General features: G+C 47.3%; 1 long non-coding RNA gene across 4 annotated transcripts in view; it reads right to left on the bottom strand.

Moving 5' to 3' along the window:
* The window catches only part of LOC138471664 (uncharacterized), a 277,552-nt gene that overhangs the window by 81,950 nt on the left and 170,813 nt on the right, over positions 1–24,789 (bottom strand). For 2 of the 4 annotated variants that reach the window (XR_011268485.1, XR_011268484.1), the window contains one exon: positions 6,688–6,864. The exons of the other annotated variants lie outside the window; for them this stretch is intronic. This is a non-coding gene — a long non-coding RNA (uncharacterized lncRNA). The remainder of the gene's footprint in view (positions 1–6,687; positions 6,865–24,789) is intronic. 4 annotated transcript variants of the gene reach the window in all.

The raw sequence follows: 24,789 nt of genomic DNA, 5'->3' as shown, positions 1-24,789 counted from the left end.
GAAAATTCATAGTTCTGGTGGTGGATCTGTTCTCCAGGTGGGTGAATTTTAAAATTGTGAGAGATGTAACAGGAGAAAGCATGATAAAGACTTTGCAGGAGATATTTTCCAATGAAGGTCTGCCGGAGAGTTTGTTGACGGACAATGGTCCCCAATTTGTAGGGGGGAACTTCACCAGCTATTTAAAGAAGTGTGGAGTGCGTCACAAAAGGACTTCATTATATCATCCTGAATCCAACGGTGTAGTTGAAAGGATGAACAGGTGTGTGATGGAGAGTATTCGCATGGGGGAAGAGTGCGGATTGGATAAGTTGGCTGTGATACAGAATAGGATCTGGGCACTAAGGATGGCGCCTCATTCTACGACAGGTCTGTGCCCGTTTGAGCTTATGAGAGGCAGAAAGCCATATTCCATGGCGTGTCCGCCGTGGCTGGGCAGGAGTAGGGAAACGGACCTGGTTGTTGATGAAGTAAGAAAGTGATCGGTGAGGAAGAAGTCTGAATGGGTGGCACGTGAAAACCTGAAGAGAGGTAAGAAGGTGTTGCGCGTAGAGTGTGGAGATTGGGTTAGAATCAAGAAGGGAGTTGTGAAGAAGAAAGGAGAGTCTCTTTACTCGGATCCAGTCAGAGTAGTGGCGGTCATGAAAGGGGCCGTCCGTGTGACTGGAGGGCAAGTGTGGAATAAAGACAGGATTGCTGCGGTAAAGAGAGGGCATATGTAATATGTGTGTCGAGAACTGGACCAATTTATCTGAGTATTGCGGTCATCTACATGACACTCTTAAGTTATTTAGAGTGATCGGATGTTGGATTATATAAGTGAAAGTTGAAAAAAAAAAGGGGAGATGTGTTGTAGTGACTAGAGACTCATCAGATGTAAGTGGAGAATGCCCTTCACTGTGTTTCGCTAGTGAATCCAAGTATGATGTCATGGAATGTTGGTGACACTGTTCCTGGTTGGGATTATCTAAGGGTTCTAATGTTGTCAGTTGGAGAAAGAGCTGAAGGAGAGGAGTCTCTACATGTTGGGGGTCTTCTTCCTTTGTTAAATACATATTAAAACCTTAATATATCTTACCTGTCTGCGCCAGCCTCTTCATAACAACAACAGTACTAAAACTGATTGGCAGTTGGCAAAGCACATCGATCACAACAACATAGATACATATTAACAGTATAGGTTGCTCGTTTACACATTGCATAACAGTACTAGAGTGGCGACGTCGGATTATCTTCTCCATCAGATATCATATTACATAAATATAGCCTGAACAGTGCCCATATATCTTTGGGACGGCATCTCGATGGCAATGTTATAATAAATTTTTCCTCCATTCCGTTATCATTGACAAGTCTTTCAAGAAGTCCAGCCGCCTTGGAGGATGTATTGATTTCCAACATTTCAGTATATTACGTTTTGCAACCACACATGCCAAGTTAAATAATCGTTTAGTGGTGGTAGCGGCTTTACCGATATCCCCAAAGAGATATTTCAGTGGGGAAGGTGTGGCAGGTATCGACGTGATGTCTTCCAGGATCTCCGCCACCTCCCCCCAGAATGCAGTGACCGGTGGACAGGCCCAGTACATATGAAAAGAGTCTGCATCAGGGGCATCGCATTTAGGGCATTTTCCTCTGTGCCCTTGTACAAATTTAGCTAACTTAGCTGGGGCATAGTGTAGCTGGTTAAGAACCTTAAATTGAATGAGCCGAAGCCCTGAGTTCATGGAAACATGTTTGGTCAATTGGCAGTATCTCAACCACGTGTCTTCACCCAGTTCCACCCCCAGGTCCCGTTCCCAGTTCCCTTTAATATCATTGCTTGACTTGGAGTGTGTTTGAACAAGGCTGTAGAGCGCAGATAGACTTTTACTATGTCCACCCGGTTCCGTCATGGCTGCAATACATTCATGTGTGGCCGGTTCCTCTGGGAACGAGGGCCACTTAGCGGCAAAGGCAGCCCTCATTCTATGAAACTGAAATTGCTTAAGTTGATCTCCACCCACCGGCCCAATAAAATCGTCAAGAGCACAGTATTTCCCTTCCGGAAACATATCTCGCATTCAAAATTGCTTTTGTGGGTCCCAAGCACCTTGGAGGGCCCTATCAAAAGTGGGGCTTATGCCTGGGAAGTTCCATAGTGGCACTTCTGGATCATACGGGGTTGTAAGGGCGAGCCTGTTGTATATCATAGACCATGCGCGTATAGTGGCGTTGACGGGGTCATATTTGCATGGCTCTTTTCGTTTAAGATCGAACATGACCGCTCGTAGTTCTATAGGGGAAGCTGCAAATCTTTCCTGGGGAATGTGTGGAGCAGTGTCTTCCGGGTCAAACCAGTGTCTCGCAAAGTGTGCCTGAGATGTTAAGTAATAGAGTTCGAAGTCTGGGGCTGCAATCCCACCCTTTTCAAAGGGTTCTGTCATTTTGGACCATTTCAACCTAGGCGTCTTCCCTCCCCATATAAAAGTGGTGGTGAGAGTGTTGAGTTTATTAAAGAAGGTTCTGCCTGGCCAGATCGGTATATTGCAAAAGAAATATAGGAGTTTGGGTAACACGGTCATCTTAAGTAAGGATATTCGCCCATATAGGGATAAGGGGAGCCTATTCCAGGATTGTAGTTTAGCTGTAAGGGATTGTAAAAGTTCACCGTGATTTTCCGTGTACAGTGTGCTCCAGTCTTTTGAAACCATGATCCCCAAATAGCGGATATGTATAGGTGACCATTTAAATCCGTGTGTATCCGACATTTCTCTAGTACTGGGCGTGAGCGGGAACAATTCCGACTTGGATACGTTGATCTTGTATCCCGAGTATTCGGAGAACGTCTCAACCTCCAACATGATTGGCCTTAGGTTTACTTCCGGGTTCCTAATGTATAATAGGGTATCGTCCGCATATAGGGAGATGATTTGCGGTTTCCCAGTCATGCGAAGGCCTCTACATGCATGGTTTTGTTGGACATATTCAGCCATGGGTTCTATGGTAAGCGCAAAAAGGATTGGGGAAAAGGGGCAGCCCTGTCTTGTTCCTCTACCCAGACGAAACAGGGACGACATGGTTTGATTAGTTAGTATTTTCGTTCCCGGGCAGGTGTACAATAGTTTAACACAGTTGACAAAGTAGCTTCCCAATCCAAATTTCTCAAGGACCTGAAACAGATAGACCCAGGAAACAGAATCAAACGCCTTCTTGGCGTCAAGGGAGGCCGCCACCGCGTCTGCCGCCGGATCTATATGTGCCATAACTCCAAAGAGTCTGCGCAGATTGAGAGCAGTAGACCTCGTTGGTACAAAGCCCGCCTGGTCGGGATCCACCAGTATGGGCATATAGGGCAGCAGTCTGGTGGCCAGGATTTTGGCGAAAATCTTCGCATCTGTGTTAATAAGCGAAAGGGGTCTATATGACCCCATGTCATGAGGGGGTCTACGAGGTTTGAGCAGAACAGTTATGACTGCCTCTCGGATGGTGTCTGGTAGTATACCACATTCTATTGCTTCTTCCCAAACTGTCAACAAAAGAGGGGCGAGTACGTCGTGATATTCTTTGTAAATTTCGGTGCCGAGTCCGTCAGGACCAGGGGCCTTACCAGAGGTTAACACTTTTATTGCCTCCGTAATTTCATCTAGTGTTATGGGGGTATCCAATAACATGCGCGTATCAGAGGTCAAGGTCGGGAGATCAATAACATGCAGGTAACTTGCTATTTCTTCTTTAGTTTTGGTGTCTCTATTAGAGTATAATGTTTTGTAGAATTCAGCAAACATGTCATTGATTTCTTGTTCACCATTTACTATGTCCCCACTAGGCGCCTGGATGGCTGTTATAGGGGGGTGACCATGCTCGGTTTTGAGCGTCTGGGCCAGAAGTTTCCCTGCTTTATTACTTTCCCCGTATCTACGAGCTCGGATCGGGGCAGCCATATACTGTACCTCTCTTGCAGCAAGTTTATTAAAGTCAGCCAATGTTGTGTTGATATTTAGAAGGGCCTCCTTACTATGTGTACAGGTGTATTCAAAGAGTTTGAACTCTTTTGACATGCTAAACCAATGCTGCTGGAGGAGACTCCCCTTCATGTGGCTGCCCTGCATTCCTGATGGTTGCTAGGGCCGTTGTCAGGCCGTAAATCAGGCACATGCAAAGGTGGAAGCTTTCATGTCCCTACACCACATTCTTTCTTTATCAGAATATGGTGATTTTAAGGAAAGTGTTTTTCCTTCATGGAAGAACACTTTCCTAAGTTTGCACGCACCTCAGGCCCAGAGTGGAAGTAATGATCATTGATTTTGGGGGTTTAGTACTGATTTACCACCAAACTCAAAGCAAGGTCCTTTGTTTCTGGCAAGCAAGGATTTCAGCACATCCCTGCAGTCCCACTCATCCTTCAATGACTCCCTCTCAAAACTGCCTTTGATTTCAGAACAGGCAGCCTAGCCTACAAAGCCACCATATCCCGAAACGTCCAAGTATTCGCAAGCAAAACTTTCCATCTCCAGAGGAGCGAGAAATTATGCTGCGATAAGAAGCTTCATCTGAAACCCCTATCCTAAAGAGATCGCAAACCTTAAGACAAGCTGTCTCAGACTACACCCCCGAAAAACTGGCACTATCTTCCTACTCCTGTTCACTGGTCCCCTTCTCTTACCATGTCGAGGAAAGACCTAAACATCCTTGTTTTAAAGAATACCTGTTTGTTGAGCCCGAAAAAACGAGTCTTGAAATCCACCTAATCCCAGCTCCCCTTTTATTAGTCTCTAACCGTACATTAAACCCACACCCTAGCCGTTACCATGGGTGCCTTCACCCTCCAGCAATCCAGCATTAGCTATCCTTCCTCCTCGGGATTTAAATGCTGGAGCGTCTTTCCTCCTCCCAATTCTCAATAGAGGTGGTAATTCCAATGAAGAGTGGAGCTAAATGGCTTCCTCTGGCTGCGCTCGAGGTCACACTTCACAAGAGAGCCAAACAAGAGCCGAGCCAATCAACAAGGCTTCCCACCTCTCTCTCCAGCCTTCTCCCAGGCCCATCCTTGCTTACTGAGGTGTTAATACATGATACCACTCTTGGGTGATCTTTCTGGGCACGCTACGCCAGGTTGCTAGCAGTTATCAAGTGACATCCATTTCGAGTTTCAGTTTAGTTTAGTTAAGTTTAACATTTGTTTTCCCACTGCCCACACCTTAAAACATTTGGAGTTTTATTGCCAAGAGGTTTGTCAGTTTAGTACCCACGTAATGACCTTCAACATCTGGTTCCCAGAGGCGTTTCTAGGGTGGTGTGTGGGGGCTATAGCCCCGGGTCTTTTGTTTGTAGCCCCGGATAGACGCTCAGGGGCTACAACGGAAAGGCTATCTAGCCCTGAGTCCTGACAGTCCCCATATTAGCATAGCCCCGGATATTTTCCAGACCTAGCGACGCCCCTTCACCAACCCGCTGCAGATTTCCCACTGTCCCACCCATGTGATGAATTTGGTGTTATTGTATGTGATGTCATCAATGGTGTCATTGAAAATTCCATTTGTGACACCATTCACAGGGTGCATGAGTGGCAGGGTGCTGGCGTGAGTAATGGTTGCATAGCCTATCATAAGTGGTGAATTTCTACAGACACTTTAGTATTGGGGCAGCTTAAACATAACATTCCAACAAAGTTCTTTTCACTTGGATCTTGACAAAGACAATACAAATCTCTCTATGAAGACGTTTGCATTGTATTTGCCCAGATGTTACTGTCTGTATTAGTTAAGGAGATCGCCCTGTGTCTGTACCACAAAAGAGCTGGTATTAGAGGAGGAACGGTCGTCTTTTCGGCTGCTTGTTTGATTTATTCCTGAACACTTGGACTTGTTCATGGTGTAACTCTTCCCCTTGAACTTTCTTCCTTTTCTTGTACAGTCGTTCTTGCTCATCATCAACCACTTCTTCCTGTTCCTCTGATAATTCAGCTAAGAGATGCCTGCGCTTTGAGGCCGTCTCAATACCTCCATCCTCCAATTTCAAATGCTGGCCAGTGTGATAATGTCCCTTTCAGAGGCCCGCTGATGTGGACTGGGGTACTCTGAGGGGTATCAGGTAATAATGTCCCCATATATAATCTCCCCATACATAATTTCGCAGAGAAAAGCCATTGGTGACATTGTATATGGGGACGGGTTGCAGGGATGTCTCCAGCACCCCTTGTAAAAAATAAAAAAAAAGATTTGGGGTTGAGGGGGTGTCCCTGCATGTTAAATGTAATAATGTCTCAGCAGAAAACAGCGACTTTTTTGTCAGGAGACATTGTTGCGGGGACATTATTGCATGGAACCCTCTGATATTACATGGAACCCTCTGATATTATATGGAACCCTCTGAGGGCCAAGGGAAGCCACCAGCCTTGTGTTAGGAGCTCTTAGAGTAGTATATACTGGTTCCCCCGCAGCGCCCTTATTCCCGCCCCATTATGAACTGCACAGTAACCCTTACGGAGAAGGATCTGTAGCACCACCCAGAAGGGTATGTGTGTTACGAGACATGAGGTAGTAGCCCCAATTGACCCAATAGGGTTATTTTGTGAGGAAAGTGCAGAAGTCCTGGCATGGAATTGGAAGCTGAGCCAGATGAGAAATACATTAGCGCCTGTAAATATACACTGCATACATATACATGCTCCACACACATAGGTTGTTTGAGAGTCTGATGACTTACCTCCAGAATTTCCAGCACAGGTATCGGATTGCTCGCCCACCCTAACGCTAATGCCTGATCCCAAGATGGCAGCAATGCTTTTTGAGACTACAGAATGTGGAAGCCGGGTCAAAGGCCAAACTCACTGTTTAGAAGGAGCATGGCAGCCGATCCTGAGCGAAGGTAAGGGGCAAGTACCTGGGGAGGAAAGGGACATATTAGGGACACGCCAATCTCAAACACACATACCCCTGGGGAAACTAACCCACCAGCAAGGACACGCATTGAGGCAATAGGTGCCAAAGCCTAAGAAAACGGCAGAAGCAAACTGGCATGGAGGGTTTGACAACAGCATTCCCGGAGTGCCAGAGTGCCAGTAGTGTAACAGAGAGGAAAAGGAAGAACGCTGAAGAGAAGAAAGCTGAGGTGGCCAAGCCAAACGGGCCACATAGTGAGAAGAATACAGAACAGGAGGTGTATTTGCTAAAAGAGCCGTGCTGTAGAGCAGGCATAGAGGACATTTTAGAGTAGAGAGCCTTATTGGATCCCAGTGCCAACGGCAGGCAAAAGCTAGGTCTTGAAATGGAGAATATTGAGAGTAGACTGGTGGGCGTCAAACAAAGATATTGGTGATAGCTACAAAGCCACCAATGCCAACTAAAGGAGTTTGCATCCATGTAGAAAAGCTTGGATGGTGGTAATGATCTATGCAAACTAACATGTATGTAGGTAGGGCTAAGAAAATCCTACCGATAAGAAACCCAAGAGCACGGGGGAAGCTACAATTCTTGCCTCAATAAAGGCTGAAGAAACCCCTGCAGTAAATGGGCTCATGAAACAGGGCTCGCTCCACCAGGAATTAATCAAAGGCTCTTGCTGCCCAGGATATTATTCAATGCCCAAATCATCTGACAAGGCCAAGAAAAGAAAGTATGCAGAGTCATTCAAAGCTTCCCAGATACAGTGACTTGAAGGATGCTCTCCTCTGTTTGGAAGCAGTGACAGCTTGTGAGTTAGAATAGGGATTGGACATTGAACTCAGGGCAATAGGACCTCTCAAAATAGACCCTGCATGGTATTTAAGGTGAGCCTCCAATCCTGAAACCTCTTCATGGAGAAGCATTACCTATTTGTGTATGTTAGTGCTTCCCGGGGGTCCTGTAAGGGTTTCTCTCATCGTGCCCTGACCTTATACCTCATGTTTGGTCAATGCAAAATTATAGGTGTCTTACCAGTAATATCCGTGGCTTCCCAAACAGGAGACAGGACAAGTGGGGGGGGAGCCGCCTTATGAGGCAGGCAATTGGCTACACATTATACTAGATATGGAGTCAAACAGAGTAGCCCCTTTTTTGCGCAGGGAACCCCCGTTTCTTGACATAGAGGCTCAACCCTTCCAAATAGGCCCATTCTGTTATTGTTAAACCTCATGCCCTGGTACCATCAACGTGTGTTATCTTTCTTCTGAACAAAACTGATTATGCCTCATTTTCTTTGCGTACAAGTGTTCTATTCTTCCCTCTTAACAATGCCAAATACACACTTAAGAAGACATCAATTTCTTTTGTCCTATTCTGATCATATATCTTGATATTTATTTAGAACAAGAGGTTAAGATTCCAAGTGAAAGAGCTCTTTCCTTTTCAGAGCAAGTTCGAATGAAAGCTCAAATTGGGTGGGATCTGATGTTGGAATTTGTACAATATTTATTGTTTTTGAAATACTGGTTGTGCCAGCCAACAGCAAAACAAAAGAGGTGATGGTTGTGAGTTTAAGTATAAATCATAACCTCTGGCATTGCTCTGTGTAACCTTCCAGACCATCGTTCTTCGCCTACCAAGCCATTACAAAAGGGGAAAGACCATATGCCAATCAGGTTTGGTCCCACCACAAAAGGGCCAGTCCAACCCAACTGCTTGATCACATCCTTTCTGCACGTGATCACAAGCATCCTCAGACATGTTTCGGCTTCATTGGCCATCATCAGTGAGGAGTAGCTTGGGTCTCTAGGCCCAGCAGGCACAGGACCCGCATCTGGGCATACCGTCCCATTCAGAGTGACCACAGCAAAACAAAAGTGGTGATGGCTGGAAGGTTTAGAATTAATCTTAACCTCTGAACATCAATACTGTATTAAGATTAGTGGAGGTTGACTAGCGTATATAACCTCTGGCTGTACAGTTAGGAACCCCTCATACGCCATCTAATTCTTATGCTTTCTCAAAGTGCAGTACATTCCATCCATCTTTCTTGCCTCTTCCACTCATACTGCTATTATAATCTAAAAGGCCTTCGTTCGCAATACCTTTGTGGGTGCCTTTTATAAGAGCATTTTTCAGGTTTTGTTGACTTTTGGATCTGTTCCAGGTAAATTACATGTTTACTAACAATAACCCTACTTACTTTCTAGTATGCTCAAAATATAGGACCCATCATTTGCTAAGGATTCCTTTGGAATGAAGACCTTGGCAAGCCCTATTGAGAAGAATAGTAATGCTGTGCGAAGGGTGTGGGAACCAGCAGATAGATTTCACCGCAGGGTTTAGCTCCTTCCTTTTTTGCTATGTAGGTTTTATTCTAACTGCCTCATCATGATTTTGGTGGTAATCCTTAAATGCAGCGGTAATGCTATTACTGCTGCATTTAAGGGTTTGCCAAATCACAGATTGGGCAGGATTTACCCCCAGCTGTAAACTGGGGATAAATCCACAGTGAATTTGCCGATTTTGGGCGCTATTACCGCACAGAAATACTGTTGACGGTAGTAGCACCGAAAATTCCCCATTGGGCCCAATGGGGAATGGGGAATTCCCGAACAGATCCAATGAGGAATGGGGAATTACCATTCTGCCAAACCCGTGATCCGCCACTAATAGCACCAGAGGGTTTGGTGGTAACACTAATAGCCCTGGCGGTATCCTGGCAGTATTACCGCCGCGATATCGCCCAGCACGTGATGAGGCCCTAAGTATTGCGTATTCACGAAAGTACCCTTTTTTTCAGGTTGTTGGTCAATTCACCCAATTGTGAAATTCTCTATTATTGAATATGGGGTTTACACCTTTCTCTGCTATTGCTAATTTCCATAGGAAGGTATGGAAGTCCCTGTGTTCTGTCGGTTAATGTTGTTTTTATCACAGGGTCAATGGTAGCTGTTTTGAGCAAACATATTTTTAATCTTAAAAGGGGTCGAAAAAGTCATCCAGAAGGCTGATATCGTTTCCAAGAGCGACTTTTATAACTGCTAGCAGGATTCTAAGAAAGAAATGCCACTGAAGAAAGTGAATTGCTTGGAAAGTGCACAAACCCTCTTCTGAAACCCGCAAGTCTAACTCCAGCCACTAGATCATTCTCACAGTACTGCGCTACAGTTAAAGATGCCAGTCCGCATTACGGTTACCCACACTCTACATCGCTCTGCTGCACTCGAGCTAGGTCTGTAATAAAATAAAAAAATAATAAAAACAATTCTGTATTCTGGAAGAACATTCAAAGCGTCAAACATTCATGAGTATTGGCTCTGAACCTTGCCAGGGAGAGGAGGGGTCATTTTCAAGCTGAGCATGCTGGGTAACAAGGGGAGAACGTGGCAAGGTTGTTACCAGTAGTGCAAATGTCAGAGGGGGGAGAAGTGTCCAGTGCCATGGATCAGCACGTCAGGGCAGTGGCGCACACAGTAGTGCTCAGACTAGACTTTCATTTGTGCCATGGGATATCTTTTGTCTTTGGCATTACAGCGGCCATGTTTGTGATGAGGTGAAGAAGTGCCTACTTGCGTACGATCACAAGCCGGAAGTGGAGCAAAAATAAATACAATGGAAAGACCCATTTTGTTTTCTCAGCCAGTGCCGTTGAAGCAACCCTTAATTGGCCAATAGAGCTTGCAGTCTCAGGATTGTTGGCTGGCTGATTCAGGCACAAAGGGAAGTTTATTCCGCAAGAGACAGTAGCAAATGTGATCACCCACAGCTCAGGAGCATCAATTTAACTTGCATACTTGGAAGGGGAAGGTGTTGAACCAATTACCCTTTCTTATGTATAAGTGCATGGTTCCACATTATGTCTGAAAATGTAATCTTCAATAGCCATCAGCCTTACCGAACAAAGTGGTGAAGGATCATGGGAGTTGTAGTCACAAACCTCTGGATGAGCAAACAGAGGGCAGTGTCTAGACCTGTACCCACATTACGAGACCGTCGGTTGCAAAACTGAGATTGGGGAGCTGCCAGATCCCATAAACAGAAGAGTGGCAACGTACGGGCAGTTTAGCGTCTACCCACCCGCTACACCTGCAGAGGAGTAGTCATTTCATCACATTGCCTCTCTTCCCTTCTCCATACTCTACCCTTTGGGCAACAAGAAACATTTTGTTTTGATTTCTTATCCTTTCTACCAGGAAGCGCCCTTACACCTTGGCTGATTGTAACCTCCCCTCCTTGCTCCTACCACCACCCTCAACCTCTATTCTAGCCACTGTCAGACCGTCCACAAACCTCCCAAGCTGACCCGGCACCCGTCATCTGAGTTACCAGCCTGTCCTATGCTCCTGCTTATCCCTTCATATCATGAATAGTCACGTCATGCAGCTGCCCCCCCACACCGCTGCTACCTTCCCCCGTAAGCCCCCTCCTCCCCCGCAACCCCCACCGGGCCTGCTACTACCGCTCACTTCTCTTCAACCTTTCTATTTCCTCAGGTATCTTCCCAGGCATCTTCAGGACCTTTCTATTTCCTCAGGTATCTTCCCAGGCAGCTTCAGGACCTTTCTATTTCCTCAGGTATCTTCCCAGGCAGCTTCAGGACCTTTCTATTTCCTCAGGTATCTTCCCAGGCAGCTTCAGGACCTTTCTATTTCCTCAGGTATCTTCCCAGGCAGCTTCAGGACCTTTCTATTTCCTCAGGTATCTTCCCAGGCAGCTTCAGGACCTTTCTATTTCCTCAGGTATCTTCCCAGGCAGCTTCAGGACCTTTCTATTTCCTCAGGTATCTTCCCAGGCAGCTTCAGGACCTTTCTATTTCCTCAGGTATCTTCCCAGGCAGCTTCAGGACCTTTCTATTTCCTCAGGTATCTTCCCAGGCAGCTTCAGGTGGACACCATCATAACATTGAGCAGAAACCTGGTCAGTTTCCGGTTTGCTTTATTTGAGCTACACTTTGGTCATTTCACGAAGATGCAACTCACACAACTCCTGCATATAGTGCAAGTGGCCTCATCTGTTCCAGGACTCATCCACTGGAATCATCCCCCACCTCACATGCACAGAACGCCCCCACAGGCATCTACGTTTCATTTGCTTCCCTTTCTGTTTGTGCCTCAGCAATACTAAAATATTATGATCTGCTGACTTCATTAGGGCCTTTGATCTGCACCGAAATATGAATCTGAGGCTCCGCGTCACAGCGCCTAATGTCAGAACGATACAGAGAGGAGAGGAAATTGCGGGCCAATTGTAGAGATAATTGGCTTTATTGCAAGTGCTTACCAACGAGTGGGCTGAAAATTCAGAATGAAAGCAGAATTCATTTGTGTACTGCTGCTCGCTTGGCGCAAAAACAAACCCTGAGCAAAAGGTCTCTCTGTATTTCTCAAAATGAAGAGCAAAGCACAGGACCTTCCGTGTTTGCTACCGGATCTGGTGCCGGAATAACTGGCGGTGCAGACACCATCATTGTCATCAACACCTTCAGCCGCCCCCTCGATTCACGGACAAATGTTTATTTAGTTTAATTTTTAAAAAACCTTTATTTTATACTGGCAAACAGGTACAGCAGAGTCATCGGAGTTAGGACACACATTCCATTTCTTGGTTTGCAAGGTTTGTTTGTTTGTTTATTTATTTGTAATGCGCACCAGACCCGGAGGTATCAGGGTAAGAGCAGTGAGTGGTATTTCAGGTACATCAAACGAGTGACGATTACAGGTTGCGGGAGGAAGACAGGTTACATCACAGGTCGCCTACAGTGGAGCATGAACACATAAATATGACGTGAAGCCAGCCCATGTGTCACGAGGTCTGGATCGCACGGGAAGAGTGGAGATGTACAAGTCTTCCCACTCCTGCAACCAGGTCAACGCCAACAGCCATTCTTTACTACTGGGGGGATGTTTGTCCTTCCACTTTAATAGGACGGCCCTCTTGGCGATCAAGCACGCAGTATTCACGAATGCCCAGTGGGCTTTGCTGTGGATTGTTGGCCATATACCAAAGAGTGAACCCAGGGGGCTTTGTTCCAGCGGGGCGTCTATTACTTCCACTATCGTATCTGTTACCTAATTCCAGTATGCCCGCAGCTATGGGCATGACCAGAACATGTGTAGGTGGTCGGCCGGGGCATGCTGTCATCCAGGGCAGCAGTGTGGCTGCGACTGGGCCATTTTGGACAATCTGGCCGGTGTGTAGTAGAGTCTATTTAGAAGCTTAAATTGTATGAATTTAAACCTTAAGTTTATAGAAACTTTCTTGGTGTGTGTACACACTCAGGACCATTGCTCATCCGTGAGGTCAATGCCCAGTTCTCAGGACCATCCCTGTCGATCACTCGAAGTGGATGTTGAAGTGGTATCCAATAGCATCTTGTATAGTGCGGACAGTATGTGTCTGCAGTCCCCTGAATTAGCAATATATGCTAGGCATGTGGTCTCTGCTGGTTCTTCTGGGTGTGATGGCCATCTAGTCGATATGGCTGCCCATAGCCTGTAGTAGTGTAGTTGATCCCCGCTTGTATTTCCGTGGCCGGATTTCCAAGTACATGGTGTGATAAATGTACCCTCTGGGAAGATGTCAGCCAGAGCCCTGTACCCTAGGCCTCCCCACTTCGTCTTGATCGTAGTGTCCCATGTTGTCTGTAGCTCTGGGAATTTCCACAGGGGAAGCCAATGGTAGTAGGGTCTGTCGGTTCCTGAGAGGGTGAACGTCGTGTGCCATGCTCAGAGTGAGGAAGCAACTGGATCGAATGGGCAGTCGTCTCGGGAGTGTTGATCCAGTATCAGTGTTTCAAGGTCAGAGTCTGCAACAGCTAGTGTCTGCAGGTTAACGTGTGATGGTGGCGATGACATAGGGTACCAGAACGTGGCAGACTGCGCCTGAGCCTGTGTCCAGTACAATTCTAGGTTTGTGGCTTTGAACCCCCCTTTTTTATATGGATACATCATCTCTACCCACATTTTACGGACTGCACCAGAGTGCCATAGGAATTGCACAAGTATACTGTGTATTTGGGCAAAGAGGGACTTCCCTGGAAATATTGGAACATTGGCGAATGTGTATCGCATCTTAGGGAGCAGTGTCAGTGCTAGTTCTGTGGCTGGGGATAGTGGTAGGGCTTTGTTTTAGTGTCGGTGTATGTTCTAAGCGTGGTGTAGTTGTCTTGCAGCAAAGAATCTCGGGATCTCGACCTGACCACCCCAAAGTATTTAATTCGATAGGGTGACCATCAAAGAGATGAAACTCCCTGGCAATTAGGGGTGTTGTTGGTGAGGGTTAATATCTCTGATTTAGTAGTGTTAATTGTGAAGCCTGAGACTTCTCCTATTTACGTAATGTCTTGGATGATCGGTTTCAAATCAATTAAGGCTTCTAACGTAAAGCAGGACGTCATCGGCGTAGAGAGAGATGATCTCGGGGGGGGGGAGGGGCAGGTAAGCGTATCCTGCGGTGGTCGTGATGTTCCCTGATGTATTCCGCCATTGGCGCGATAGCCAGGGCAAAGAGGATAGGTGTGAAAGGGTAGCCTTGACGGGTCCCTCTTTCCAGCTGGAATACGGTAGAAGTGTGTGTATTGACCCTCACCCTAGCAAGTGTTTGTGTGTATAAAAGTTTAATATATTGTATTATCTTGGGCCCAATTTCCATCTGCGGTTTCAAAGAGGAAGTCCCAGGCAACCATATCAAATGCCTTTTGAGCATCTATTGTCACTCCCACTGCCTCTGCCTCAGGGTCGATCCTGGCAATGACATTGAACAATTGGATAATATTGAGTGCAGTAGATTTCCGTGGACAAATCCTGCCTGGTGAGGATGGACTAGGTGTGGTATCAGCGGCAGGATTCTATTGGCCAGAACTTTAGCATACATTTTAGTGTCGCAGTTTATGAGGGACAGGGGTCTATGTGAGCCACATAAATCGCTGGGTTGATCGGGTTTAAGCAGTTTCGTGATTATGGCCTCTCTCAGGGATTCCAGCAGAATGTGAAGTTGTAGGGATTCCTCCCACACTTGTAGGAGGACCAGGGATAGTGCTGCTGCATATTCTTGGTAGAATTCAGCCATCGGGCCGTCTGAGCCAGGAGCCTTATTTTTGGGCAAGCTGGAGATGACTGCTTATATTTCTTCCAGGGAAATGTGGAGTTCCAGTGCTTCCCTGGTTTGGGGGCTAAGACTGGGTAGTGAAATGTCGTGGAGTAATGCCTGTATAGCAGGTTTCTCTTGTGGTTGTGGTGCCATGTATAATGCATGATATGAATCTCGGAATACCGTTACCACTTCTGAGTCTGCCCACTTACTGTTCATCCTGGATACAGTCCACGTGTTCCCCGTCCCGCTCGGATCGAAATGCTCTTGCCAATGTTCTCCCTGGACTGTCTCCTTCCCCATATCTTTTGCCTGCGGCCTGCCGAGCAAAGTATTGGGTTTCCCTTGTGCCATGGTCATTAAATCTTTCCAGCTCTTCATGGATTTGTGCTAATAGTGTGGGGTCGGAGGTAGGGGAGTGTTCTTGTTCCAGCTGTTTTAGTTTATTTTCGGATTTCTCAAAGTCTCATCTAATGCACTTGAGCACCCCAGCCTCCATAAATATTGACATGCCCCAGATATATACCTTGAAGGCTTGCCATCTGGTGCTCTGGGTTGTGGCGTCTGGTGCGTTTGTGGCAAAGAAAGTGTCAATGTCATTTTTGACGTCTGCTTGGAATACTATATCCTGCACTGTGCCAGATTTGAACCTCCACGTGCACCTCAACGGCATGTCTCTATATTTCAGGGTTGGTGTGATCGGGGAATAGTCAGACAAGGTGCGGGGTCTGATTTCTGTGTCCAGCACTTTCTGCCTTAAAGCGCTAGAAATTAGGAAGATGTCTATTCGGGAAGCCATGTCATGCGCTGTGGAATCAAAGGTATATTCTTTGGCTAGGGGGTGTAGTGTTCGCCATACATCTCTGAGTCCATGTAACTGCATAAGGAAGAGCAATTGCCGGGCTGCCTGGGTTTGTGGACCAGGGGCTTTGTTAGTTCTACCCATTGTGCGATCAAGGATTACGTTTATATCTCCCCCCAGATTTGTGGTATCCCATAGTATCCAGCTAACGTTTCAGTCAATTGAACAACAAACTGCGGTGAGTCAATGTTAGAACAGTATGTAGTTATGAGTATGGTCTCCAGACCTTCCAGAATACAATGTGCGTCTAGGTACCTCCCTTACACGGGTCAGTTTTGCAGTGAATTTCAGGGATTTGTGGACAATTATCATGATGCCTCTAGATTGGGAGGAGTATGAGGTGTAGTACCTGTTACCCCCCCATGAGGGGGCTATGGTGCAACATGTATTTTCGTTCGCATGGGTTTCTTGTAGGAATAAGATATTGACTTTCTGTCTGTGCGCATACAATATTATTTTACATGATTCAGTGAAAATCCCAAGGCCCTGGATATTCCAGCTTAGTATCTTTACATGTTGTGCCATACCCATTTCAATGATTTATGGCCCTTACTGTGTGATATCCTACGGTCTATATCTCTGTGGGATGTGTCCCATGCCTCTACACACCTAACCGACAGGGTTTTACCAATTTCTATCGAACTTCTGTTCTGTATAGTGCAACTGGTGCTGGTGTCCCCTACTGGATCCAGAGGTGACCCTGCAACCAACTTCCCACCCCCCACCCTCACTGCATCCCCCAACCCTGCAGTGTATGCACCCAGCCCCATCTTCCCCAAAACACCCCTTCATGCCAACTATGCATAGAGGACAACAAAAACATATTACACACAAGCAGCTGCAAGTGGGAGTGCCGTTGCCGCACGTTGTGTGCCAATACACAGGGCATACAGGCCACTACTATAGCTAATGACTTGGTTGCAGGCTTCGAATTAAATACTATCTGCACATATCCTATTAAGCATCGTAGGATCAGAACCACATTACATACATTTAAGTGGGGTTTATGGACTCATTTTGCTGGATCTCCTGCATGGTTGGCCACTGGGATCTGCACCGCAATGAATTTCACAGCTTCACTGGGTACTGTAAAGAAGTACAGTTTGCCAAGGAATTGCAGTTTCCGCCGTGCGGGGAAAAGCATGGCGTATTGAACATTCCTCTCTCGAAGCATCTTCTTGACTCCGATGAATTGGCGGCGTGCCCGGGATGGAGAAGTCAGGGAATAGGCAGATAGTTTGGAAGCCCAGTCTTAACTCTCTCTTTTCGCGGGCCAGACGGAGCAGTGTATACGTGTTGCAGTAGCTTAAGATTTTAGCTATTATAGGTCTGGGGAAGTCTCCGGGTTTTGGTTTGGGTGAAAGCTCCCAATGCTCCCGTTCAACAGCAAAGAATGGAGAGAGGGCTGATTGATCCAGTAGATTCTTAAGGAGGCTTTTGACAGCTAGCTCGATGTTACCGGTTAGAGCTTCCTCAGGAACCCCCACAATATGGATGTTGTTTCTGTGGGAGCGCGATTCAAGATCGTTGCACTTGTTCTTAGTCTGTTTCATGTCTTTAGAGAGGGAAGCTACTGTATCTTGCAGTGCGCGGATATTGTCTTTATTGGTGCCGATTCTTTCCTCTGCATCGGTCATCCTGGCTCCTTCGTGGGCCAGTTGGGCTTTAATCAAGGTCATTCATGCACAGCCCTGAAGCCCTTCACCATCGCTTCCATCATGCCCGTGAGGTTGGACAAGCGAGGAGGTTCCGGAGGCGAGGTGGATGGTTCTGATGTGGGTTGTCTCTGCTGATCTGTATCATTATCTGGGGTTGCCTTCACAAATGTGTCCATCGCGCCAGCTTTCTTCCCACCACCTGATCCCCTGGTCATATCTGTTTGTGATGGGGTGGTGGGGGGAGTGCCGTTGGCTGTAGCCTTAGGAGCATGGGCGCTTGTGGCGATGAGATGATGGCATTTGGGGTTCAGCTGTGAATGGCCTTGTCAGCGGGGTGTTGATGCCAAGTCTGCCAGCAGGCTAGTGGATCCTGTTATGATTCCGAGGAGTTTCACACTGCTTGGGGTGAAGGCCAGCTCTCTGTGGCAGTCCAGTATTGACAGAGTACTAGGCATTGTGATCGGTTTCTAGTCTAGGCCGCATCCGTGGGGGTGCACTTAGGGAGGGTCACCCAACTAGACTGGCTCAGTGGTCTTCACTGGGTATTGTGCGTCCTCCGTAGCCCGCCCGATGAGGAATGGACCATTTGCAAATGAGTATGAGGTATCTGTCTCCTCTTGCCTCCGTCCTTCTGTAGATTTCTACTCCTTTTTGTTCTCTGGTCGCAGTATGCTAGGGAGTGCCTGGGTGAACTGCCAGCACAACTGGTGTATGATTTTGGCAGTGGCTTGATGCTGGTTGATGATGTGCCAGGGCCTCGCGTTTGTTACCTGGTGTCCACTACAGAAGAGAGTGGCTTGTTGGCCCAGGGGATCCCCCCTTTTGTGTTGTAGAGTATAGACAGCAATTATTGCCTTGTGGTGGCTCACCAATGTCAAATAGGGTCACCTGGAGTACTCTGTAGGTATCAGTGTCCAGTCTCCCCCCTCACGGGTCTTGCAACTGTACAATGGACAAAGGCTAAGGTCCTGGGGCCAGTGGCAAAGGGGCCGATTGGTGGATTTGCAGCGTTGTCTGGCTGTACCAGGGATTTTCCGAATTGAGCCGTGCTGGGAGGGATGTGGCTAATTTCAAAGCACTTCACGCTAGTGGAGGGTCAAAGAACAGGGGACTGACTCCCTTGAGTAGTGTAGTGATTGCGAAGTTGTATCTGCGTGTATGTGCTTGCAGGAGGAGCTTACCTTAGAGAGGTTCTCTCCCCCCGGACTCCGCAGTCTAGGCTGGGCAGCAGGCCAGGGGTGAGCTTGTGTACTGCCTGTGGTTGAGGGGGGATCCGAGGACCAGCGTGGGTGGGCATATGCACTGAAGGGGGAATTGTCTCACACTCCTCCAAGGAGGTGTGCTGTGCACTGAAGACCTTGTCTGGGCAGTGTCTGGTCCATGGTGTGCAGAGACAGTCTAGGGGTGCAGGGGTATTATGCCGTGGGATGGGGAGCCTCACCTTATGTTCCGTACCGAAGCCGGATGATGGGTGGTGCCTCTGGGTCGGGTGGAAGCTTGTACATCTCACAGTCCGGTGGATCGTCCCCGGGGATCTGGATGGAGTAGAGTCCCGATGGGGGTCATGAAGTCATGAAGCCTGCACAGGGGGGGGCCCAGGTCCTATAAATATAGGGTAGGACCCTGGCATGGCTGGGGGTATCAGCAATCCCTCAGGACCGTGGTGGTCGTCAGCCGGATCTGGCTCAGGCTAGTGTTGGGAACTGGTGCCGTCTCTGTTGTCCCATGTGCAGATATGGATTCGGGCCTCTTGAAAATGTAGGACCGGCCTCATGCTCGGTGCATATGGAGGTCCGCTCAGCACCCCCCCGGCTGCAGCGGCCCAACGTCCTCTCGGGGGTCCAGTGTCGTAGGGAGGCCGATGACAGTATGGCCTCACAGTAACAGGGAAGCTGTCCCAGCGGCCCACCCTCAGCACTACGGGTGGTGACGGCACTCAGGCTGAAAGGATTGGGGTATGTTGGGGCGTTATGGAAGGTGACGCCAATGTTCAGACACTAACTGGCCCAGCAGAAGGTGTCTGGATGTGGAGGCGAGGCTCTCCGCATCTCTTTCCCGGTCCGGGGGTGGTCAGGGCGGTTGGTCTTCTGGAGGTGGGAGTTGGAGTCCGCCCTCCGTCTCGACATGGAGATTGGTGAGTCCCGGGGACCCGCAGTGGAAGGGAGAGGGGGTCAAAAGCAGGTTTGGCTCAGGATGGCCTCCAAGTACACGGGCTGCGCCTCATGTGCCAGATCCTCGTTCCCCGAGGGTGCCTGGCCGCAGTCGTTGTCTTGCCATGTGCGGGTAGGTTTTCAGGTCCAGCAGCCTAGTCGCCCAAGTGCTGGGACACCCGCACTCGTTCTCTCGGCACGGCTCTCCCCAGTAATTTGCCGGGAATTGCACTTAGTATTACAGCTATCTGAGATCTGTACTGGTAACTGGAGGGATAGCCTGACTACGGCAGAACACTGGGCTGGAAATACTAGATCAACAATGGGGGGCTGTTCTGACGTATAACGTTTTCTGGGGACTACTATTTGACTTGAGTAGGCCTAGGTTATTTCTATTATGTCAAGATAGATACAGAAACACTTTGAATGTGAGAATGCACCAAAAGGAGTTTCAGACACAAATAGATATCAATCTGTCAGCTTTTTAAATTTATTTTGCTGCTGGATGCATTTAATAATCATGCATCAGTAGTTTTTTTGGGAAAAAAGTATTTGTTGAAAAAAACCGTCAGAAAATGCAAAAGGTTCATTCACAAGAACAGAGTTTTCAAGGAGGTTAATTATTAGTCTTAACTTTTCCTCAAGCAACTGTTTATGGCAAGATAAATTGCAAAACAAGAAAGTGTTTTGAAAGAAACACTGTGAAACTACCACCTATCACCACAAGTGATTAGCATGTAGTCCATATATAACAACCAAAACAAAAGCAATGAATGAGAAAACTCTTGGTTATGTGTAGCCAGGCTGGAGGGTGACCTAACAAGTGGTCGACGTCTAGATATCGATCTAAGAAGATGTTGGGACCAGAAGGAATATGGAGGTGCTGGTCGGTAAGACGTTTCGGCTAAGTGCCTTCATCTTGGGCCTGGGGTAGGTCTCCCTAAAAAATAGAGACAGGGGGACTCTCTTAGTGACTGAGTAGAAAGTTTAAAAACTTTTGTTTGTTAAAAAAAAAAGAAAAAAAACACAAGACATAATATTTCCATGAATATGGTACACCACTATAAAATCAGTGACAAGGGAGACACGGGACTGACCTTAGGGGCTGCAGATCTCCCTGGATCTGGAATTACTGTGATACAGGAATGTTATGAAATGCCAAATGGTTTAGGCTTCTGGCAACCGGCTGTGGATGGCTGCAAGAATCAAAGAACATGTAGTTCTAGGTAAGGATGCTGTTAGTGACGGTCAAAAACAGGAAAAGATTGACCCAAGTGTACAAGAAATGGCATGTGCTCACCTTGCTAGGTTGCAACTGTGTGGTAAAACACAGGAAATGCGCAGGGTGCCAGTAGAATGGCAACTGTTCACAAGGACGTGGACCAGCACGTAATGGTGGCTGGATGGGTCTTATTTACCATTATTGCCTGTAGTTGTCCTGTGAGAAAAAACAAGATGCGTGCGCCCGTTAAGTAAAATGGTGAGAATAGGGACTGTAATGAGTGGCAGAGTCGGGAAGAGAATTTACCTGGAAATTAAAGTCCCGGGCTAACTGCAGGCTGGCGTGTGTGGTCGCGTTTGTATATTGTGACTGGAGCGCTGTGTTGAAGCTGGGGAACGAAAGAGCCGGGCTGTGCACGGCTGTACTGTGTGCGCATGCGCGCAGGGAGTAGTGTATATTTTTCTACTTGGCGAGTGCGCCTGTGCAGGCCCGCTTTTCTGTAGCGTTACTGAAAGTGCTTGACTGTACGAGACACTAGTCTCATGCCCATGTCCCCAACGTTACGGAATGACAAGTCTGTCAAAGTTTTACTGGATTTCCTCGTATTGCGATATTTATTGCAATAAACTGCAGACCTGTGTGAACAGTGTGGAGGTCAGATGCAGATTGCTGGTTGCATTGGGGGCAATATGTAGAGAAAGAAAAAAGTGGGGCTTTACGCATGTGTTATCAAGCAGCAAAATGCCCAATTTGGTGGGTGTGTAATTAGGGTGCCCTGGTAAATGAAGTGCAGTTCTTGCCAGATGGCTGCACGGAACGCTCCTAAGGTGCAAGAGTGTGAGGCTGAAGGGAAGATTAGTAGGGGAACTTGTTATGGGCCCTCAATGGTGGGATCTTCAAATGGCATGAGAGATGGCGGTCTCACAGGAAGGGGAGACAAACGCTTATATGAAGATGTATAATTATCTGCTGAAGTACGTGGGGTCTATCTCGTTTAGCCCGGTAGTAGTGCTTTTTAATTTAAAAATCCACCATGCTTCTTTGTGGTTGAGTGAGTTGGTGGCATCTGAGATCTGTAGCCACCACCATGGAGAAAAGTATTTCACCGTAGTGCAGAGCTTGTTAGCTAAGAGGGCATGCTTGTTAGCTGCTCAACAGCGCCCCCACGGACAAAGGTTGACTTTTGTTCTGCTCTGTCTGCCTTCATGGCACAACTGCTGGGGTTACCCTCCTTCAAATATCTCGGCATGGACTCTTTGGGCCCTAATATATATTTCTGTTTATTTATGAAGAAGCTCTGAAATCTGAATTGTTTGCTTCTTGGCACTACTGTAGAGCAAGGGTATTGTTTCCATTAATTATTCATCTTGGCTACACTCACGGATGGAAGGTAGCATGTTACTTTGGTCAGTCTTCTTGGTTACCCCCACAGGACAGTATGTTGCGTAGGACAGTCATCTTAGTTACAGCAATCAGGCGGCATGTTGCATATCTTAGCCATCTTAGCCATCATACCTTAAGAAAAAACTTGGAGGCACCTCCTTCTACCACTTAGCCTCAAAAACCTGGAACAACATCCCAAAAGAAATAAGAAATACAGAGGATCACCTAAAATTCAGGAAATCACTAAAAACCTGGTTCTACAACACCACAGACTAAACCTGGAAACCAAAACTGGAAAAAGGATGACTGAACCGGAAAAGACATGGACATTCCTGACCCGAGAGAATAACTCCGACGGCACCTGTACGGGTGACACCGGATAGACTGGAACACAGGCCGCACGCACGGAGAATTAGTCAACTACCCCAGACAATCCCACCAACACTTTCGCCCGCCCCTTAATTACCGCCAGGTACCACAATGGTGTGGAATTATCAAGATATTGGCAATCACCCCACTACCTGAGAGGTTGTCATTGGCAGGTGCACTGGCCACAGGAGTATGAAGGGAGGATATGGGGAGCTATGAGAGAGCATGTTACAGGTGGGGGTCAGAGGAGTAAAGAACCTGTATGCCAGTCGGACCCAGATCAGGACAGAGCCGCATCAGGGGAGACTACGCAAGCCGAGCGCATCAATTCAGGATAGTGACGCAAACTAACCTACCCTACTAACAATTTCCCTTTCTGCATACACCTCTCAAACTCCAAACCAAACACAACCAAAATCTACAGCACAACAAACCGCACAAACTTCACTACATCGCAACAACAAAACAAAAACACACATAGCCTTGCACAACGGTACACGCCGACTATCGGCCGCAAACACCCCAGGCCCAACCAACGGACCTACCGGGCTGAGGCCGCCAACAGCACATCACTGCTCTCTTGCACATTTCCTGCTTCCTCCCACTAACTCAACCTACCCTCGTTTTTCAGAGCCGCCAGAGCACCAGGGGACCACTCCGGTGTGATAGTGCGCGGTACAAATGTCCTTTAACATTAACATTAACATCTTCATTAAGAAATGATACACTATGTTCCCTAGGACAGCCATCATGGGTACAGCCATTGGGCAGGAAGCTGCCTAGGACAGCCATCTTAGTTAAAAGCATGAGACAATATGTTCCCTGGACAGCCATCTTAGTTAAAGGCATAAGACAATATGTCCCCTCGGACAGCCATCTTGGGTACAGCCATTGGGCATGATGTTGCCTTGAACATCCATCTTAGTTAAAGGCATGGGACAATATGCTCCCTAGGACAGCTATTTTAGTTAAAGGCATGGGACATGATGTTCCCTAGGACAGCCGTCTTGTGTACAGCCCTTGAGCAGGATGTTGCCTAGAACAGCCATCTTAGTTACAGCCATAGGACGGCATCTTGCATAGGTCAGCGATCTTGGCTTCAGCCATGGGACAACATGTTTGCTAGAACAGCCATAATGGTTACAGGCATGAGATAGCATGTTGCCTAGTACAGCCATTTTAGTTACGGCCATGCAAGGCAGCTTCTTGGTTACAGCCGAAGTACACTATATTCCCTATGTCAACCTTCTTGGGTAAAACCATGGGGGCGCATGTTGCACAGGACAGTCACCTTGGTTACAGCCAAAGGACTGTATGCTGCCTAGGACAACCATTTTCAGTACAAACATGGTTCAGCACCTTGGTTACAGTCTTGAACAGTATCCTGCATGAATCAGCTATCCTGACTGAAGCCAAGGATGCTGTCTTGCTCGGGTCACTTATCTTGATTACAGCCACGGGTGGTCTTGTTGCATTGCTCACCCATCTTTGTGACAGGCATGTCTTGGCTTGTTGCTTAGGACAGCCATCTTGGTTACAGTCATTGAACAGTCTCCAGCATGAATCAGCTATCCTGACTGAAGCCAAGGATGCTGTCTTGCTTGGGTCACTTATCTTGATTACAGCCACGGGTGGTCTTGTTGCATTGCTCAGCCATCTTTGTGACAGGCATGTCTTGGCTTGTTGCTTAGGACAGCCATATTGGTTATAGCCATCAGAAAGTATGACACACAAATCAGCCATCATAGCTTTGGCACGGCATCTTCCACAAGTCACCCATATTGAGTCCAGCCATGGGATGGCATGTTACGTTGGTCAGTAGTCTTGGCTTCAGCCATGGAATGGCATGCAGCATAGTTCAGAGATCCTGGCTAAAGCCATCATGTTGCATAGGTATGACACCTTGGAGACAATTCTCTGCATGAAGTATGCATAGTGAGTCTGGTTATAAGCATGCAGCAGGTAAGGTGTATTACAAGGACAGCCAGCATCTTGGTGGCAGGGTTGCAGATGCTGCAGGGAAGGCGTATTGCAATGATACCCAGCATCTTGGTGGCAGGGTTGCAGCTGCAGCAGGGAATTGGGAAGGCATATTGCAATGACAGCCAGCATCTTGGTGCCAGGGTTGCAGATGCAGCAGAAATGCAGCAGGTAAGGTATATTGCAAGGACAGCCAGCATCTCGGTGG

Source organism: Ambystoma mexicanum, chromosome 8, assembly GCF_040938575.1.
Source record: "Ambystoma mexicanum isolate Mex_15411 chromosome 8, UKY_AmexF1_1, whole genome shotgun sequence".
Classification (NCBI taxonomy): Eukaryota; Metazoa; Chordata; class Amphibia; order Caudata; family Ambystomatidae; genus Ambystoma; species Ambystoma mexicanum.
Note: the sequence above shows the minus strand (reverse complement) of the source record. Positions and strands in the feature narration are given on the sequence as shown.